We start from the raw sequence: 7,366 nt of genomic DNA, 5'->3' as shown, positions 1-7,366 counted from the left end.
TAGGGAGTGGTATGCTAGGGAGTGGTATGGTAGGGAGTAGTATGCTAGGGAGTAGTATGCTAGGGAGTGGTATGGTAGGGAGTAGTATGCTAGGGAGTGGTATGGTAGGGAGTGGTATGCTAGGGAGTGGTATGGTAGGGAGTAGTATGCGATGGAGTGGTATGGTAGGGAGTAGTATGCTAGGGAGTGGTATGGTAGGGAGTAGTATGCTAGGGAGTGGTATGGTAGGGAGTAGTATGCTAGGGAGTAGTATGCTAGGGAGTAGTATGCTAGGGAGTAGTATGGTAGGGAGTAGTATGCTAGGGAGTGGTATGGTAGGGAATGGTATGGTAGGGAGTGGTATGGTAGGGAGTGGTATGCTAGGGAGTGGTATGCTAGGGAGTGGTATGGTAGGGAGTGGTATGGTAGGGAGTGGTATGCTAGGGAGTGGTATGGTAGGGAGTGGTATGGTAGGGAGTAGTATGCTAGGGAGTAGTATGCTAGGGAGTAGTATGGTAGGGAGTAGTATGGTAGGGAGTAGTATGCTAGGGAGTGGTATGGTAGGGAATGGTATGGTAGGGAGTGGTATGCTAGGGAGTGGTATGGTAGGGAGTGGTATGCTAGGGAGTAGTATGCTAGGGAGTGGTATGGTAGGGAGTGGTATGGTAGGGAGTGGTATGCTAGGGAGTGGTATGGTAGGGAGTAGTATGCTAGGGAGTGGTATGTTAGGGAGTAGTATGCTAGGGAGTAGTATGCTAGGGAGTGGTATGCTAGGGAGTAGTATGGTAGGGAGTGGTATGTTAGGGAGTAGTATGTTAGGGAGTGGTATGTTAGGGAGTAGTATGCTAGGGAGTAGTATGCTAGGGAGTGGTATGGTAGGGAGTAGTATGCTAGGGAGTGGTATGTTCGGGAGTAGTATGCTAGGGAGTGGTATGTTCGGGAGTAGTATGCTAGGGAGTGGTATGTTAGGGAGTAGTATGCTAGGGAGTGGTATGGTAGGGAGTAGTATGCTAGGGAGTGGTATGCTAGGGAGTGGTATGGTAGGGAGTAGTATGCTAGGGAGTGGTATGCTAGGGAGTGGTATGCTAGGGAGTGGTATGCTAGGGAGCGGTATGCTAGGGAGCGGTATGCTAGGGAGCGGTATGCTAGGGAGCGGTATGCTAGGGAGCGGTATGGTAGGGAGTAGTATGCTAGGGAGTAGTATGCTAGGGAGTGGTATGCTAGGGAGTGGTATGGTAGGGAGTGGTATGGTAGGGAGTGGTATGGTAGGGAGTGGTATGGTAGGGAGTAGTATGCTAGGGAGTGGTATGCTAGGGAGTGGTATGCTAGGGAGTAGTATGCTAGGGAGTGGTATGCTAGGGAGTGGTATGCTAGGGAGTGGTATGCTAGGGAGTGGTATGGTAGGGAGTGGTGTGGTAGGGAGTGGTATGCTTGGGAGTGGTGCGCGATGTGCCTGTCTCCGGAGCCTGACCAGAAGACCTCTTTGTTTGCCCCTTTTACGGCGACGTTGTTTTGGGTCGCCGGCTGGGATCCGATTGGGTGGTGGGCAAAACACAGGATCTGTTCGGGAAAGTCGTATTGCTGGTCGTACTGACGGTGAGTTGACGTTGCTCTTATATCCAGTAGTTCCTCCAGACTGTATGTAATAAAACCTAAGATGACCTGGGGTACCAATGTAAGAAATAACACGAAAAAAAACTAAATACTGCATAGTTTCCGAGGAACGTGAAGCGAGGTGGCCATCTCTGTCGGCGCCGGAAGTTTGAGGGGGGGGCGCTCCACTGCTCCCCCCGAGAGAAATGATGGCACTCAGGGAAAGTCTAGGTGGGATTTGGGCTGAGGAACAACTTAAACTGGTCAAATACCTCCGTGTGATGTACAGCTGGATGGGATGAATCCCCACCCCAATAACCTGTTATTCTGAGACACTGGACATCTGACAAGTCAAGTATCGACCAGGATTGGGGTCAATTCCATTTCATTTCCAATTCTCTTCAATGAGGAACATTTGGAATTAGAATTGGAACAACCCTGGTAGATACAGGTAGATGATGGGAATAGCTTGTTCCATCAACCTGGGGGAGGACATTATATACAGAATACACATTACATATGCATAATGTGTTCTAAATCGCATTACAGATGCATAATGTGTTCTAAATCGCATTACAGATGCATAATGTGTTCTAAATCACATCACATATGCATAGTGTTCTAAATCACATCACATATGCATTATGTGTTCTAAATCACATCACATATGCATAATGTGTTCTAAATCACATTACATATGCATAATGTGTTCTAAATCACATTACATACAGTGGGGCAAAAAAGTATTTAGTCAGCCACCAATTGTGCAAGTTCTCCCACTTAAAAAGATGAGGCCTGTAATTTTCATCATAGATACACTTCAACTCTGGACAGACAAAATGAGAAAATCCAGAAAATCACATTGTAGGATTTTTAATGAATTTATTTGAAAATTATGGTGGAAAATAAGTATTTGGTAAATAACAAAAGTTTATCTCAATACTTTGTTATATACCCTTTGTTGGCAATGACAGAGGTCAAACGTTTTCTGTAAGTCTTCACAGGTAATAAGGTAATGATAACGTGTCAAAACTGTTCGCTGCTCTGGCCCCCCAATGGTGGAACAAACTCCCTCACGACGCCAGGACAGCGGAGTCAATCACCACCTTCCGGAGACACCTGAAACCCCACCTCTTCAAGGAATACCTAGGATAGGATAAGTAATCCTTCTCACCCCCCCCCCTTAATGATTTAGATGCACTATTGTAAAGTGGCTGTTCCACTGGATGTCAGAAGGTGAATTCACCAATTTGTAAGTCGCTCTGGATAAGAGCGTCTGCTAAATGACTTAAATGTAATGTAAATGTGTTGTTAGGTGTCAAGTTAGGACCACTAATTCTATGATTGCTTAAAAAAAAAGATATTGCTTCATCAGAATCAGCAGGTCCTTGGGCTGTACCATCTCTCCATGCAGAAAAAGCTTTTACTAAACTAGAATGGTTAGATCTCTGGTCGGTCTTGAAAAATGGCTCTAATTTCATTAATATGCCAATCCCTCAGCCATAGTTATAACAGGCAATATCTGCTCTGTTCAGAATCACTAGAAGCAGCAGACAAGGCGATCAATTTCTCCTTTGTTATTTTATTATCCATGGGAACCCCTGGCCCAGGCCATTCATCAATCAAAGAACACCAATACGCAGATGATATTGTACTATATCTAGACAATGTACAGTGCCTTGCGAAAGTATTTGGCCCCCTTGAACTTTGCGACCTTTTGCCACATTTCAAGCTTCAAACATAATATTTTGCGCGCCCAATCTTTTAGATTTTGATTTGTTAAAAAAGTTTGAAATATCCAATAAATGTCGTTCCACTTCATGATTGTGTCCCACTTGTTGTTGATTCTTCACAAAAAAATACAGTTTTATATCTTTATGATTGAAGCCTGAAATGTGGCAAAAGTTTGCAAAGTTCAAGGGGGCCGAATACTTTCGCAAGGCACTGTATCTCCGGTAGATCTGTTCTATGTGCCCTATTTCTATGCTTCCCGTTCTTAAGATTTGTTTTTGCGTCTTTTACTTTCAAGTTTTGTATACCAGCTTCAAAACAGACAAAAAAAATACAATATTTAGGGTTATGGAAAATATATTTCACAGCGGTTTAGATGGTACAATGATCCTGTAGTCTACACTATACTTGCTTGTTTTGTCACAAACTGAAATTAGGTTTACTATTAGAATTTTACCAACCAGAAAATGGAGAGGTTCATTTCTTCTTCAATGTTGTCAGTGGCAACCCACATGTATAATGTGTGAACTAATGGATATAAAATATATGAACAGAATATGAATTTAAATATTGGTACCTGTAAACCCCCCACCACACACAAAGTTGCTGGTTCAAATCCCTGGCTGGTTCGAAGTCTGACTGGGAAACGCAATGGATAAGGTGTTGGGTTGCCAGTCTCTGGACCTGAGTTTGAGTCCAGGTCAGGGGTGCTGCCCTCTGAATTCCCTGCAGCACTCTGTCTCCGTTTGACTCTATTTACATAGAACTTAATGCCCGACCAGTTTCTGCTTTTGAGCGCCACAGGTTCTGACTGGAGGCATTTGAGGCAGTCCCTCTTTCCAGGAACTTGGCCACTCTTTCTGACCGGCATCTTGTGTTTCTCTACTGCTGCTGCTGCCTCATCAACGATCCACTTTAATCTCACAGTGTTTCTTTGGGTTTGCTGGGCGCCGGCTCAGCTGGGAGACAGGCCGGCTGGGTGCCTGTGCGACGGGTCGGCTGAGCGCCTGTTGAGAAAAAGGTTGCTTAAAAGATTGCAAAAATGGCAGCAAAGAATGGAAAATAATAACATCACGATTTTCACTTTTTGGCTCAACAGGAGTTGACAATGTTGCAGCTGAAACAACCAGAGAAAGACAGAGAAAAAATGAATATAAAATATATGAACAGAATTTGAATAAACGTGACCATTTTTAAACATGACCATTTCCAGGCAAATTTCCTGTCTAAAAAAAACTATAATATTATTAGGGATGGCTGGCAAACCATCCACTTGGAGAGCTAGCCTGACCTACAAGGTGTAACAAACCATCCACTTGGAGAGCTAGCCTGACCTACAAGGTGTGACAAACCATCCACTTGGAGAGCTAGCCTGACCTACAAGGTGTATAAACCATCCACTTGGAGAGCTAGCCTGACCTACAAGGTGTAACAAACCATCCACTTGGAGAGCTAGCCTGACCTACAAGGTGTAACAAACCATCCACTTGGAGAGCTAGCCTGACCTACAAGGTGTAACAAACCATCCACTTGGAGAGCTAGCCTGACCTACAAGGTGTAACAAACCATCCACTTGGAGAGCTAGCCTGACCTACAAGGTGTAACAAACCATCCACTTGGAGAGCTAGCATGACCTACAAGGTGTAACAAACCATCCACTTGGAGAGCTAGCCTGACCTACAAGGTGTAACAAACCATCCACTTGGAGAGCTAGCCTGACCTACAAGGTGTAACAAACCATCCACTTGGAGAGCTAGCCTGACCTACAAGGTGTAACAAACCATCCACTTGGAGAGCTAGCCTGACCTACAAGGTGTAACAAACCATCCACTTGGAGAGCTAGCCTGACCTACAAGGTGTGACATTTGACTTACATTTATTTTGGGGTTCACTGAGAGTGGTCAGCGCTCCAGCCAAAACAACCTCATTCCACTTGAAACGTTTGAATTTGCCAGCAGACTCCGCGACTTCGCGTCGTCCTGACCTCAGTGCACAGGATTCCACAGCGCTGCCAATGTTCATTAAGTTGTATCCCATTTGAACAGCCAGCGTCGGACGGCTTAGTACGTTTTGTTCTCCTCGTTGTAGCCAGCAACAGCTCTCACTGCCGTGATGACGTGAGGTAAATTACTAGGTATGACCAAGTCCTCAAAGCACATCAGAGGTGTACACGTCCTGGCCGTGATGAGGAGTCTCGCCACCTCTCTCATTCTTTGTTGAATGTATTTGTTTCTTCTGCTATCTGGCTGTAGTTTGTTGTACAGCTCCTCTCCCATGAGGAGGATACATTTGTCATTTCTAACCACAAATGAAACTTGGCCGGAGTTCATACCACAAACGATCTTCCAAAGACCTGTGCTGACGTAGTCGGGTTGAGGACGCATCATAAACGCCATTGCTGACTGAATCCTCCTCTTTGGTCCAGGTTTTGGTTCTTCAGCTTTGGGGTTCAGAGGGCAGTATCTGACATGCTTCCGTAGTGACTTTCGGATGTACAGACCTTGACTGTGCAAGCAGTGGGTGTAACATGGAGTGGATCCTGGCACTTTGGGACGGGGAACAGGAGGCCATCTCTCCACTCCCACGTCTTGCTACGGCAGCATCATGCACCCTCAGACATATCCTCTTAGCTGGACTAGGAGCCCCAGAGGGTGTTCGGATGTCCATGTCATTGTTGCCGTCTGAAGGGCTGATCTCAGTCCCCGGGTTGTTTTCATCACATAAGTTGGACAAATAAGATGGTTCGTTCACCACACCACTAGAATGGCATGTTCTCTTTGCTGGTTTCCGTGCCTCAGAGTCTTCTTTAGTGCAGGAGCTACTGTCTGAAGAGTGGCTGTCTGTTACTGAGATGACTTCCTCAGTCCAGGTAGAGAAACTAGATGCTTCATTTGATTCCACGTTACTAGAATCCTAAAGGGGGAAACAACAAGGAGAGATGAATGTAACATGAAAACTCTCGGACAGCAGAGATCCCGTTTTGGAACGTAGATATGTTCGTAGAGTTTAGCATTTTAAACAATGTATATCCTTCATATTTAAATGACTTTACATTTACATCATATTAAACATAGTACAGTGTATTCAGTGTATTTCCCCTCTTTTCCTTTTACTTTACAGCCTTATTTTACAATTGGTAAAATACCTTTCCCCCCCCTCATCAATCTACACACAATACCCCATAATGACATCACAATACCCCATAATGACATCACAATACCCCATAATGACAAAGCAAAAACAGGTTTAGAATTTTTGTTGCAAAATGTATAAAAAAAATAAAACATACCTTATTTACATAAGTATTCAGACCCTTTGCTATGGAGACTCGAAATTGTCAGAGCAAAACCAAGCCATGAGGTGGAAGGAATTGTCCCGTAGAGCTCAGAGACAGGATGTGTCGAGGCACAGATCTATGGAAGGATACAAAATACTTCTGCAGTATTGAAGGTCCCCAAAAACACAGTGGCCTCCATCATCCTTAAATGGAAGAAGTTTGGAACCACCAAGACTCTTCCGAGCTGGCCGCCCAACTGAGCAATCAGGGGACAAAGGCCTTGGTCAGGGAAGTGACCAAGAACCCCATGGTCACTCTGACAGAGCTCTAGAGGTCCTCTGTGGAGATGGGAGAACCTTCCAGAAGGACAATCATCTCTGCAGCCGTCCACCAATCAGGCCTTTATGGTAGAGAGGTCAGACGGATGCCACTCCTCAGTAAAAGGCACATGAAAGCCACTCAGAGTTTGCCAAAAGGCACCTTGACTCTCGGACCATGAGAAACAAGATTTTCTGGTCTGATGAAACCAAGATTGAACTCCTTGGCTTGAATGCCAAGCGTCACATCTGGAGGAAACCTGGCACCATCCCTAAAGTGAAGCAAGGTGGTGGCAGGGACTGGAAGACTAGTCAAGATTGAAGGAAACATTAACGGAGCAAAGTACAGAGAGATCCTTGATGAAAACTTGGTCCAGATCACTCAGGACCTCAGACTGGAACGAAGGTTCACCTTCCAACAGGACAACAACGCCGGAGTGGCTTCGGGACAAGTCTCTGAATGTCTGAA

General features: G+C 45.1%; 1 long non-coding RNA gene across 1 annotated transcript; it reads right to left on the bottom strand.

The window, feature by feature from the left end:
* Window positions 1–3,642: 3,642 nt before the first annotated feature.
* Window positions 3,643–6,536, bottom strand: LOC135537156 (uncharacterized). The gene is made up of 2 exons (XR_010455134.1): window positions 5,178–6,536; window positions 3,643–4,310 (listed from the first exon to the last, which is right to left on the bottom strand). It is a non-coding gene; the product is annotated as an uncharacterized LOC135537156 (long non-coding RNA).
* Between the last annotated feature and the right edge of the window lie 830 nt (window positions 6,537–7,366).

Source organism: Oncorhynchus masou, unplaced genomic scaffold, assembly GCF_036934945.1.
Source record: "Oncorhynchus masou masou isolate Uvic2021 unplaced genomic scaffold, UVic_Omas_1.1 unplaced_scaffold_714, whole genome shotgun sequence".
In the NCBI taxonomy this organism is placed as follows: Eukaryota; Metazoa; Chordata; class Actinopteri; order Salmoniformes; family Salmonidae; genus Oncorhynchus; species Oncorhynchus masou.
The sequence above is the reverse complement of the archived record's forward strand: the minus strand, read 5'-3'. Positions and strand labels throughout refer to the sequence as shown.